Source organism: Rhinolophus sinicus, linkage group LG01 (genome assembly GCF_036562045.2).
Source record: "Rhinolophus sinicus isolate RSC01 linkage group LG01, ASM3656204v1, whole genome shotgun sequence".
In the NCBI taxonomy this organism is placed as follows: Eukaryota; Metazoa; Chordata; class Mammalia; order Chiroptera; family Rhinolophidae; genus Rhinolophus; species Rhinolophus sinicus.
Genome location: NC_133751.1, coordinates 202116933 through 202130455, shown reverse-complemented (window position 1 = coordinate 202130455; position 13523 = coordinate 202116933). Strand labels below are relative to the sequence as shown.

Below are 13523 nucleotides of genomic sequence, written 5' to 3'. Positions count from 1 at the left end.
AATCAGATAGCTTACTGATACATTTTTTTCTCCAAATTTTTAAAAATTAATTTCTTTATAATCTAGGTCTGGAGCACCCCTCCCTTTTCTGGTTGGGAAGCCATGGCCTTTAATATATATATTTACCATATTCCATGATTGACAATCTATTCACGTACTCTACTTAAGACAATTCTGAACAGCAACCAGTTCTCCACTGTATCATTAGATCTTTCAAAGTTGCCCATGACATACAAACTTAGACCGTGTCTTCTCCAGTCACTTCCTTCCCGGTGTGCTCCCTTTCCAAACTCCTATGGGCGTTTGTATATAACATCCTACGCTAAACACGCTCATCCCTCTGTCTTCCTTTCACTACATTTAAAAGTGGGGAACTTTCATAAGATTAAAAAAAAGCTAACATTCTCCACCCTCCCCCCGCCCCCACAAGTTTTTATTAGCTTCTATTGTCTAGCCCTCTTTCCATCAACTTAGCTTTCCATCACTCACTATGTAGTCTTTAGGAGCACGACCAGATCTTCAGTAAACAAATGGGTTATAACCAATCTTAATAGGGACGAATGATCTTTAACAATCTACTCGCAGAACTAGGAAGTATTTATACACTATGCTGTGTACACATACAGGAAGATGTCCCCTGTTCTAGTTCCTTCTTGCTTACTTGAGAAGGCCAGGCATACAGATGCGGGCCACTGTATCTGCAACTAATTTGCCATATGCAGCTTAGGAAAAGCCTATTACATAGCTCTATTCAAATACAATGAAAATAAGTAAAATTCTCTTGTACAAACATCAAAATGATGTTTAAGTCCTAGAAAATATTCCAACTTAAATTATATGATTGACATGTTTTCAGATTAATTTCAAATATGAATGAAACTATGAATCCTTCCAGATGTCCTTATCCAAGACACTTAACAGAATCCTCCTGGAAAAGGGAACAGTTCCAGAATGGATGGTAGCTTCCAGAAATCAACACTTTGCTAGGACACACTCCCTTCTGGAATTTATCCAGTAATCAACATCAAGTAGATTCCATCGTTTCCTTTTTTGGAAAAATAGTACATTAACTTCTCTAATCTTCCTGCACAGCCCCTTCTCTTCACAGCTCCTTAAAGACCACTGACAGTAACTCAGAAATGGGAAAGTTCTCTGTGTCCTGGGATAGCACACATCCTGACCAGAAGACTTGACGTCCTCTGTTTCTGTAACAGAAATTTCCTATGTTCCAGGATGATTCTATATATGCCAGTACCTTCTGGTGGAGGCAAGAGAGAATGGTGGGTAACAAGTGTACGCTCTGGGACCAGGGTTTTAAATCTCAGGCCCCTTTCTAGGTATACGACCTCAGATCAATTACTTTGCTTCTTTTTCTCCATTAACTCACCTGAAAATATGGGGATAAAAATATGGTTATTATAGGATTAGGTGAGGTAAACAGAGAGGTCTTCAACTTCATCCCAGCAGGTAACATATATGTGCTCTGAGCAATTATTTACCCCTCTTACTTCATTCCTTTAGCTTACACAAGTAGAGAAAATGCTACTTTTCATACTGAATTGCCTCAGTGATGCTGATTGAAACCTCTCATTTCAGCAACTTCAGAACATACTGCGGACAAATGGACACTATAAGAAAAAAACAGAAACATTTAATCAGGGCTAGAAAACTCAAATGCCTCAGCAGGTGACATAAATGCATGAGGTAGCCAGTATGTTCAGGACAATAGGAAATAGTCTACAAACTGGATTTGGCCCCCACCATTGTTGATCTCCTCTAACTGTTCCTTTTCTACAAAATTAAATCCCCAATAGAAATATAAAATATTGATGGGGGAATTAAAAATCTGCAGAAATGAGGATAAAACAGGAAATAGCAACTTTTACCTTGCTCTTTTATGAATTAAAACTGTAAGAATACTAAATTAATCACCGGTGTAAGTATGTACATATTTGTATCTAATCACACGCTATAAAGATTATTCTAAATTTAAGACGTTGTTAAAAATAGCTTAAAATATATATACAATAATACAGCATGAAGCTCAGCAACTAACAGTCCATTTGTGACTGAGGCAAATCCACTTTAAGTGGGTCCTTTTGGCTATTTCCAAACCTACTACTACTCCAGAGGGCTGGTATCACAGTACATGAGACATCCAGCTACAGATCCGAGTCCAGGTGCACTGGAAGGCTGCTTCAACACCTTCAAAGTCTTACAAGTATGTGTTTGAAAGTGTGTGTATGGTGCAGCAGAACGAGCTTTAGAGCTTCAATTACCATAAAAGCTAAAATGTCTGTGGCACTTACAGCAGATCAGACACACACTGTGCAAAGCATTTCTTCCTGAATCTTCACAACTGCTTTATGTGTAGGTTCTACTCCAGCTATTTTACAGATGAGAAAGCTGAGACAAAACGGGCATTTAACACCTGCCCAAGAAAACACAACAGAAACTAAATCCCGGAATTCTAAGGTTAGAGTCCCTCCTCTTATCTCCACTTTGGACTTTAGTTTTCGCTCACTATAGTAAGGCCTAGGTATTGTTTCATGAAACTTCTTTTACAGTTTTGACAGTGTGTTAACATATGTGCTGGGTCACTGATCAAAAATGTAATTTCTCACTGTGAGTTGAAGTTAAAAGAAAATTGAAAAGCCACTCACCTAAAGTGTTCATTCTTTTACTTAACAAAAGTAAAAATAAATTATTCCAACCTTAGTTGAATTCTAAACCTGAGAGAACTAATCATCCCAATCAAAAAGTAAATGCTTTGAGATCCATACTAATAAGTATGTAAATAAGAGGGTTTCCCAAATCATGTTCCAATAGAACCTTCAAGATGTTTGTGGGTTATTTCCTGGGGGCCAGGGTGTTCTTATGACCAAATAAATTGGCAAATTGGGAAATATTACACATTATATTTCCTTCCTGGATAGTCACAATGCACACTATTAAAAACTCCGACAAGCTCTGCAATAACACAGCCATTATCAAAGAAAAACAGTAACACAACCACCATCAAGAATTCAAATCTAACTGTTTTTAACCCAGTGTTTTCCCAAACACAAATATAATTCTGAAACCTCTCCCATCAACAACTACTAGTAGCTCATAAGAGTAGTGTTCTGCAAAACACACTTTGGGAAACTTAATCAGAAAGGGGTCCTAATAAGCGTCAGTTATTATAGTACTTCACATAGTACTTCATATAAACTTCATTCACCTAAGTGCAAATATAAATGAAATTCACAAAAACTGCAATTTAAGTATTTCATCTCTGCTGAGCAGTTTTATCAGATTATAGTTGTATCATTTAATAAATATGTACAGAAACAATGTATTATAGTCTGAAAACATGAGGTGAGGGAAGAGGGGAGAGAAAAGACGAAAAAAAGGTAAAAAGAAACCTGCAATTCAATTACAATCTATTGTACAAAACTTACACACATAGGAAATCTATTGAGGAAAACCTTATAACTCACACACAAACAAAGGGCGAACAGAGAATAAAACCACACTGTCAACAGCTGAAAGCTCTGCAAAGATCATGTGAGGGAACGGGGCTTCTGTCTCCTTGGGGAGAATCCAGAAGTAACAGGGCGTCAAAGAGGGAAACAGTTATTTACCTAGACTAGGAACCCTTTGAGACCGGTATACAGAACAGAACCCAGCATCACGGGCAATAAAAACTGCTTGTGGAACAAATTAATCCATAATAGATGTTTGAGGAGCTATGAATGCTGAGGGGTGGTGAATATCACCATCATCCCTTACCAGCGCTAGAACCCTGGGCTGGAAACAATCCTGTGACCAAGACCAGCAGCAGCACATGACCTTCTGTAGGTAGAAGCTTAGTACCAATTATAGGCAAAGATGACTGTCTTCTGCATGCTCTTCACATCCTCAAATTTGATTCTACATTTTTCGTCCTTTCTTTTCCACTCCACTGCCTTTGGCAAATGTTTTTCTTTTTCCCCCAAACAAAGAGCTCATAGAACGTCACAGCACACAGTACTTAAAAGTTGACAATAAAACTTGATGTGCAGCTCGAGAATTTTGTTAACGATTAACTTGACAACCAAGCTTGCACTGGACAACCACATAACATTTAGCTGTTAACCATTTATTCATAAGTACAAAAGTGAAAAATGTGAAGACACACATTTTGATGTTACATTACCTGAAGCAGAGAACTACTGTAATACATAACACCAGGTACCTGCCCAACCAGGAGAAAAAATGTTCAAGAGTGGTTATAAGCCATAAAGCTCTCATAAAGGAACTGACTTCAAGACCACAGACAAAAAGCAGCAGCACATAGTACAGGGAAAAAAGGCAAGTAGGAAAGCCTACACGTAGGGTCACTGAAAATAAGAGCAAGATACTTGACGGGTCTTCGGTCTGGTCCCCTCGGACAATAATGAGATGACTGACGCCCAGAGAGCTGGAGTGACTCGCCCTGAGTGACATGATTAGTCATGGAGTCAGGACCCAGGCCAGATCTTCCAATTCCCAGGCGTCTCCATTTCTCACGGTAATACCAGGCCTCCCATCTTTTCTGCAAGACTAACATGGAAAATACACAGTACATACTGGCCTAACTAGAAGTATAAACCGCTAATCAAACGATGCCTCTACAATTACAGCATTTAGAATAAACCATCTTATTTTGTATTATGACATGTGGTTACTACCTGGAACTCTTATTAAAATCCTCATTAGACTGTATTTACAAACCTACATTCTAAAAGTACTATATCAAAAATTGATCAGTAAGAAATCAACACCATATGGAGGAACATAAAACGATTTTATGTGAGAATCACACCCTAGTCCAGGAGACACACATTTTGAAGGGAGGCAGATCTGCGTTCAAACTCTAGCTCAACTGTGCAATGTCTGTGACCGTGGATGAGCCCTCACTTTCGTTTCCCATGTGTAATCCTGGGGGGTAATACTACCTATCTCAGTGGTTTGCCCAAAATGTAATGGTGCTCAAATGATAATTTTCTTCCCCCATCTATTTTTTGTCCATCTCCCTTGATTTTTGCCTATTTCAATGTTTAACTTCATACCACCAGCCCCCAAACACTTGCCAGCTACATCACAATTACAGACATTAGTACATTCAACACCTTAAAAAAAAAAAAGAGTATGTACCAAAGAGCATTTAATATGTGAATACAATCTTTGTAAATGTTAGTGAAAAAATTCAAAAAAGACATTAGTGCATAAAGTATAAAACCACTTCTTTCAAGTGAACTGGATAAAGAATGAAGAGAACAGGCTCTAGATCCTAAGTCCTGTGGTTAATAAGCAGCACAACCCTAAGCAAGTAACCACTTCTCAGAAAGCCCCACCCGTAGGCTCCAAGCCACACCCTGCTCTAGTTCCGGGGGGCCTCAGTAGTCCTGGCTGCAGAAACAACCATTCACTCCTTCCACCTGAAACAGTCTAGCATTAGCACCATCACAGAACTGATGTCCCGCACCTGGTACGTGCCAGGCTCTGATCTGAGTACTTAAGACATAGCAGCTCATTTAAGGCCCCTACAATCTCCACAGATATGGTCTATATCACTCCTACCCAAGGAATCTAAGCAAGAGAGAAGTGAAGGAGCTTGCCTAGTTACAGAGCCCATAGGAATGAGGGTTCAAGGGTTCAACAATCCAGGGCCTCTGGCTGCACCTGTGCTTTTAACCATTGACTCTTGAGTTCTATAAATCCTGCAGTGGACCTTAACTATAAACATGTAAGCAGAAATCTGTTCATGCTCTTCCTACCTTGTGGCTAAATACCGAGCATATATCATCCCCTGTGGAGGGCGAAAAAAGGAGTAACATGGTAACAGCACTCTGTGAAAGAGCAAGCTACTCTTCAGACAAAGTTACAAAATAGCAACTTACTAAGATCAAGCTACAAAATGCATATTTTGTTTCTCCAACAAACATTTTATCGAAATCATCAAAGTGTTGTGATGTTTTAACATTATCATACTTCACTGGTCATCAACAATTTATGTGCTGGATAACACTCCCAAGGAATAATTATAATATAAAACCAAACTGCCACTAAATGTTGGTTAGCTAGATTTTCTCATCTTCATAACTATGCAAATGAAAACGCATACGTACATATAAACAAGCAAACACAAACCAACAATTTAAATACTGTATTCTGAGTATCAAAATCTCAAGTCAGACACAATGTATTAAGGATTAGGCAAATAGTATGTGCTGAACACTGCCAACATAAATGGCCAGGGCAGGCTTTACCTCCCTTCTTTTGGGCCAGTTCACACCTGACTGACCTCTTGTAATTCTCTGCATGCCATTCTCCCTTCCTCTGCCAGTTTAGCACCACAGTTGCTAATAAACCACAATTCTGCCTTCACTGCACTCCTTCTATCTCAAGTAAAAGCACAGTGGGGCCAGGAAGCTCAGGGAGGCAGAAATAGCACATGGGAGGAACACATACACACCTATACCCTCCCCTCCAAAAAACAAAAGTTGATGGCAACAGGCTGTTAATCGTAATTTCATTACAATCAGTCTATCATGTGCCACCCAGTCCTTCAATAACTCTTCTCACAATCCTTGGAAGCCCTGAGAAACAGAAGCAGAACAAACATTTTGGCATTTACTCCGACTAGTCTATTCGACAAATGCTGGTGGTAGAAATATTTGTCTCACCTTGTCTACCCCCATACTCTGACTGATCAAGGAGGACTCGGGTCCAGCTGAATAGTCATTAGAGTGAGACACACAGAGGAAGAACTCTCACATGGTAGCTCAATTCCTTCTTTAATTAAGGATGGCTCCAATACCAGCCTTCTCTCCAATAAAAAAACAAAATATAGACTGATGGCTAAATTGTTATGCAATTTTTAGGCTACCGGGTTTGATATGCATTCACACGAATACAAGATCTTTACACTTCAATAATTAAACAACAAAACAAGTCACAAGCAATCTAACCCAGAGGTTCAGAGATCTGATTGTCTTCCTCATAATTTTACCACTCCAAAAAAGTTTTACCAACGTTTTGCCATTTTCCATATTAATCCACCTATGACACTCCTATTTCTATAACAGCAGACAACATAGAATCAAATTCCTAATTAAAAGGAGCCATGGAAAAGAAAATGGATTTTTAAAATAAAAACACCACCAGAAAGGTAACCAGAACATACTACCTAAAATGAAGTTCTACCATACAATATTGGATTTTATTTTTGTGTGCTGTTGGAATCAGGTGGGGGACAATTTGGATTTGTGTCTGTATTTTTATGGAAGATGGTAAAACTGAATTATCAGTGATCAACCCCTCCTTGTAAAAAGGCTCTTGGGAAGTACAGTAGTAATTACAGAAATCTATAACCTACAAAAGTTGATCAAAAGAAAAAACTTTAGTAAATATTCAAAATAAACATTTGTAATATACAAATAAAGATTAAAATAAAACCAAATTATAAAACCAAACCTCATTCTTAAACTGGACTTTCTCAGCTATTCTTTTATGTTGACTTTATGAAAATTTACAGTTTAGCTCAGCATCTCATTTTATATGCCATTAGAAACAGGAAGAGACCTCATTAATATATTTTAGAATGTAAAGCACAAGGGAAAAACTGGTTTAAAGAACCTACAGTCTGAAATGAACTAAAGTGAAGTGCCTTCAAATAAAAAAAACAAACAGCTCCTTTTGTTACAGCAGCAAATTATTTCTAGCAGCAAAATTATTTCATGACAAATTCTACATTTACTAGAGAAATGCCAATAGAAAACTACATGCATTTAGACTCAATCTTTGCAATGTCATAATCAAAAGTAGTAGCCTACGTGGACGGCCCTCGTTCAAAGAATACTTTGGGGGGTGGGGTATGGGGAGGTAGGAATGGAGGTGCATTAGTGTATGGGAGATATACTAGCTACGAAAGTAATCCTTTTTAATACCTTTTAGAAAAGTATATCCACTCATATACCAGAGATGTGTCAGATCTCTTTCCTACCTGCTGGCAAGATGCAGCCCAAGTAATAAACAAGCAATAGGATCTAAATTGTACAAAGAAATGAATAACTATACTTCAAACAAGAAGTCTTTAGGAAAAACTGTCCACAGGAGCAGTTATTAAGCATGACTACTACATTTTATCTGACATAAATAATACAACCTTGTCAAAAAAAAAATTACATTTAAGACTTCCCTTACTTGGGGAAAAATATTTGTATACGAAGATATTTAATGACAAAAATGCTTAATAAGAGTTATACATATGTAGTTTAGTTCATTATGTAAAGAAAAAATATAACCCTGAAAAGGAAATATGCAAAAATGTTAACAGTAACCAAATATAAGTGGTAAGATTACAGAAGATAATTTTTAAAACTTTTCCAGTACTTTCTGCATTTTACAACTTTTTTAAAACTCAAAAAAGTTGACATTCATTTATCATATAAGCAAACAAAGAAGTAAGTGCTTACAAAACCAACACAGGTTCTAAGCTGCCTCCATAGATCATATGTTTAGGACTTCAAATACAGCTGCTAATTACTTCCTAGTAATTTTTTAAATGTACAAAATAAAACTAAAGACTTTTGCTCCTGGTTCTCCTATAAAGATTTTGATTACTAAAAATTAATTTAAAAAAAAATGAACCTTTCTATAAAAAGGTTCTATGTCACTTTCTATCTCAGAATATTAGTAACATTTTGATTTTTAAAATCATCAATTTAGATTGCTTTACACAAATGCCATCTCAAAGAGATAAATTATGTTCAGTTTAGTAATTCCAAAGTTTAGACACCTAATACACGGTACAAGAAGTTTTGATGCAGTTTAGTGAACTGCACCAACAGAAATGCTTTATGTGTAGACGAGCTTATTTTAAACACATCTTTCCATTACCTCCAAGAGCCTGACATCTAATGAAGCTTTTTGCAAAAGGTTCTTTGCTTGGCCTGGACATGGATTCATTTGAATATCCCGGAAGCTGTCAAAATCGATCTCAAACTGCATTATATTCAAGGCACAGAATGTCAACTCTGTACTGGGCCTCCTCCTCTCCTTTCTTTCACAGCAGCGCCTTCAATATCCCCTAGCTTACATTTCCGGGCTCATGAGTCACTGAGAAATGAGTTCTAAGTTTCCCTTCAACAGCTCCTTTCTAGCTTTCAAGGATCTGGCCCCCAAATACCTCTTCAGCCCACCTCCACTTCCCACCATGGGCCTAGGCAACAAACCGAATTATCCACTATTTCTAGCCTATGCCTTTTTACCTTTGTCCTCTAGCTCTGCTGCCCCTCCACATACCGTCTCTTCTGCAACCCTCCTCTCACAAATCCTTTCGAGCCTTCAAGGCCGCCTTGGGCACCGCCTCGCCCAGGAAGCCTTCCAGATTTCTGCTAAGCGGAACTGATGGATCAATCGGTCCAGTCTTCCCTGGGTTCCTTTCTAGCACCTTGCAGTTCTTTCACCGGACTTATCGTCTCCTTCCAGGTATCGTGTTATCTGTGCACTAGTCTTATCTCCCACACCAGAGCTTAAACTCCTCGGGGGAGGCGACCGCGGCCTCGGGTTCACCTTTGAATCCCTCCGGTGCGGACCGACCACGGCGCCTGCACGCAGTCAGCGCTCAGGGTGTTTCAACCGAACTCGGGAACGCTCTGGCCGCACAATTCCTAACCAGAAATCAGTTAGGCCTCTTCCCGAAAGGAACATCACAGAGATGCTGCCTGCCTCCAGATAACAGAAAGTTTCCCAGGGGCCAGGAGCGAGGTGGCCGGAGCCCGCGTGCGGTGGGAGTGACAGCTGAGCCGGCCCGCACTTCCCTGCCCTCCGTACTCCGGCCCCGGACGCCCCGAGCCGCCAGCCCTGCCGGAGAACCGCAGCGGGGCGGCAGGGGAGTCCGGGGCTCCCAGACTCCGGCCGCAGGCCCCCGGCGCCGCGCGGGCGAGAGCAAAGGGCAAGGCTCCGCGAGGGGCCTGAGCCGGCCCAGCTCGCGCCGCCGCGGCCGCCCGAGAAAATGGAGGCAGCCCCGGGGCCGGTGACGGGCCGGGGCAGGGCAGGCGGAAGCCGGGCCGGCGTCCGCGCCGCGAGCTGGGCAGGGCCGGGGGTCACTCACGGGGCTGGGCCGAGCGGCTCCCTCTCCGCCTCCGCGTCGTCGCCGTCCCCGTCCTCGGCCGCCGCCGCGTCGGGCTGCTCACTGGGTCCCCGCGGCGCGGCTCCGGTGCTCGGCCCCTCCGTTGTCTTCCGCCTGCTTCGACTCCCGGCGACGGGCTCCCGCGGCGGCGGCGGCGGCTGCGCGGGCGGACGGCGGCCCAAAGGCTCCCGCGGCGGCCGCCGCACTGCTGCGCTCGATCGCTCGGGTTGCGGCTGCGGCGGCTGCTGCTGCTGCTGCAGGACCCGGCACCGCCTTTGCCTTCGCCTTCCCCGGGTTCCCCGACGCTCGGTCTCTCCCAGGCCGCGCCGCTCCCCGCTCCCGGCCCGAGCCCGGCTTTGACGTGCGCACTGCGCAGCCTCCCAGGGCGCGACGTCGGGCGGCGCCGCAACGCCCCCTTTGGCCTCGGGCGCCCCCGGGCGTCCGGGAGGACTCAGGGCGCCGGTGTCCGCGCTGAGGACGCAAAGGGAGGGGACACAGAAAAGCAGAAGCCGAGGAGAGGAGTTCCTTTTCTTTCATCTGCCACTTAAATGTGGGTGCTCAGCCCCCTTCCAGTCTGCCTCAGCACGCTTCCTGGAGGAATCTCACGCCCGTTTCCTACGACCACTTCCTCAACTCTTAACAAAGCTTTATTTCTGCTCAAGACGAAGGGCCAACTTTGTGTAGACCCAATCTGTCATACTTGCGTGGGACAGATCATTCTCATTTTAGCATCCTCTGAGACAGAGCGTGGAAAGTAATGGAATGATCCAGATTAATAGGATTCAACAGCGGCTTTAAACCCCAGCTCCACTCATTTAGTCTCCACGGGCCGTTTCCTGTCCCTCTCCCTGGGTCCTTCACATAAACGCGCGCACAAAAGTGTAGCACAGGACCCTAGGCTCATGAGGACGAGCGAGAAAATGAATTCCAAAGCCCAGACAGCAGAATCTGTACATAAAAATATCATCCATGTGTATTTTTGTTTCTGCTGCTTTGTTTGTTTTTAATTTCTAATTGAACAGGTATTTTTGAGCATCTACTGTGTGTCAGGCACTATTTTAAGGGGTAGGGCAGTGAACAACACAGTCCATGCTCCCGAGACAAACAATAAACAAATAAACCAGCACATGCATGACCTTGGATGGGTTTCAGGGCTATGGAGAAAAACAACATAGGCCAAGGAGGGGAGAGAGTGCAGGGTATGACTATTTATAGCTCTCCTACAGGGAACAGCTACATGAAGAGCATGAGGTGAACTATGTGGGATGCTTGGGAGGGAAGAGGGAACAGCAAGGACGTCTGCTGGGAGCTGGGAGCCCAGGAGCCCGGCAAGGCCAGACTCCTGAGGGAGGGAGAGGGCAGAAACAGCAGAGGGTGGAAACCCTACAGACTGAAAGGAGAACTTGGGTTTTTACTCTGAATGAGATGAAAAGCTATTTGAAGAGTGTTGAGCAGAGAAAGGATGTGGTCTGACATTTCAAAAGGATCGCTTTGGTTGTGTGAAGACCAGCCTGAAGGATGTCAGGGTGTCAGCCATCCTGTTAGAAAGCTTTTGAAATAATCCAGTGAACAGAAGACAGGTCCAGCACGGTAGCTGGGAGGGGTAAGGAAGTGGTTGGGTTCTAGACACTTTTAAAAGGTAGAGCTGACAGGATTTTGCTGATTTCTAAGGGTTTTTTGTTTGTTTGTTTTTCTCAAGCAACTGGAAGATACAATTTGGTGAAATGGGGACGACTTCAAGAGAAGCAGATGTGAAGGGAGGAACTCCAGAACACATTTGGGGGCATATTAATTCTGAACTACTTGCTAGACATCCAAGTAGGAAGCTGGATATAGGAGTCAGGGTATGGATGAGACGTGCGGGCTGGAGAGAGAATTTTGGGAGGCCTCAGAGTAAGTAAAATCTCAAGACTCAATGAGATCATTTAGGGAGTGAGTGTTAATAAAGGGCAAAGCCAAGGATGAGCCTGAGGTCCCAAGGCTGAGGTCAGGGAGAGGACAAGGAACCAGCACAGCAAAGGATTCTGAGGAGAGGAGCCAGGGTGGCAGGAGGAGGAGACCCAGGAGACTGGATGTACTGGAAGACCAAGGGGTGGAGGATGGATCAATGCCACTTATTTTGACTAATAGTTGAAGTAAGGTTTGTGTTGGTGACTGGTCATTGATGTCAGCGTCATAGAGGTGACCAGTGGCCTTGGTAAGAGCTGTTTCAGCAGGGGTGGGTGGAAAAACCTGGATGGAGTGGTCTCTGGAAAGAATGTGAGACCCAGAAAGATGTCTAGAAAGAATGCGGCTCTAGGAAGAGAGAGACCATGAGTATAAACAACTTTTCTGTGAAGTTTTATTCTAAAGAGGAGGAAAGAAATTGGGTGGTAGGTGAAGGAGAATATGGAGTCAAACAGACTTTTTTTGGTTTTATTTCTCTTTTTCATTTTCCCTTTTAGGATGGAAGCTATTACAGCTGGCGTAAGTGCTGATGGGAGTGATTCAAGTAGTGAGGGAAAATTTGATGGGAGGGGCCACATTTTCTGGAGAGCTGTCCTTGAGTGAGCAGGAGAAGGTTGCAGCGAACAATAGAGGGTCTGGCCTTGACACCAGCAGGGCGGCCTTCACTCACAGGGACAGAGGGCAGGCAGATTGTGGGCTCAGAGGCAGAGAGCCCCGTGGACGAGGAGCTGGAACAGGTGTCTGTTCCCTTCTGAGGGCTTCTATTTTCTCAGGGAAATGGGAAGCAAGGTCATCAGCTCAGAGTGTGGAGGGGGAGGAGCTGTTGGAAGTTTAAGGGAAGAAGAGAAGGTGTAAAGAAGGACCAGTCAACAGGGCTTACATTTTGTTGGGAAGGTGCAGGCCCAGGAAGGTGGGGAGCTGGATTCAACCAGGGCTATTTTTGTTAGGTAACTGCATGGAGCGAGAAAGGACAAAGGAAGGAGAGGGTATATACAAGGAAGTAATAATAATAATGGCCAACTGTTGAATCCAAGCCAGATAGGAGGCAGTGAGGAAAGGGGGGGGGAAGGGGGCAGAGTTGGGGAGTTGGGGCAGTGAAAGGGGAGAAACCCTGTAAAAGTGGTATGATGGGTGAAAGAATTGTTGGAACTAGCACAGTAAGCAGAGTGAGCTAGGATGAAGGAGAGCCAGGCTGCTTATACTGAGATTAGAAAGGAGCAGTTTTCAGTAAATAACAAGGCTTGGGGCAGCTTCTCAAACTCTAATGTCGGTGTGCATTACTGGGGAGCATGTTGAAATGCAGACAGTGGTTCCATTGGTCTGGAGAGGGGAGCCCGTTGTTCTGCATTTCTAACAAGTTTGGAGATGAGGGTAGGAGGGTGCTGATTATTCTTATTCTGGTTATAGTCTTGATACCAAAACCTCAATAAATGCG

The 13523-nt window shown here is 43.1% G+C and overlaps 1 protein-coding gene across 2 annotated transcripts in view; it reads right to left on the bottom strand.

Moving 5' to 3' along the window:
- The window catches only part of CAB39 (calcium binding protein 39), a 71505-nt gene extending 60994 nt beyond the window's left edge, over positions 1 to 10511 (bottom strand). Inside the window, exon 1 of one of the 2 annotated variants that reach the window (XM_074314786.1) lies at positions 10124 to 10511. The gene's annotated coding sequence lies outside the window, so the exon portion shown is untranslated. Of the gene's footprint in view, positions 1 to 4180; positions 4435 to 10123 lie in introns of those variants that run through there. The other variant, XM_019739786.2, reaches the window with a different exon arrangement.
- Positions 10512 to 13523: the final 3012 nt, after the last annotated feature.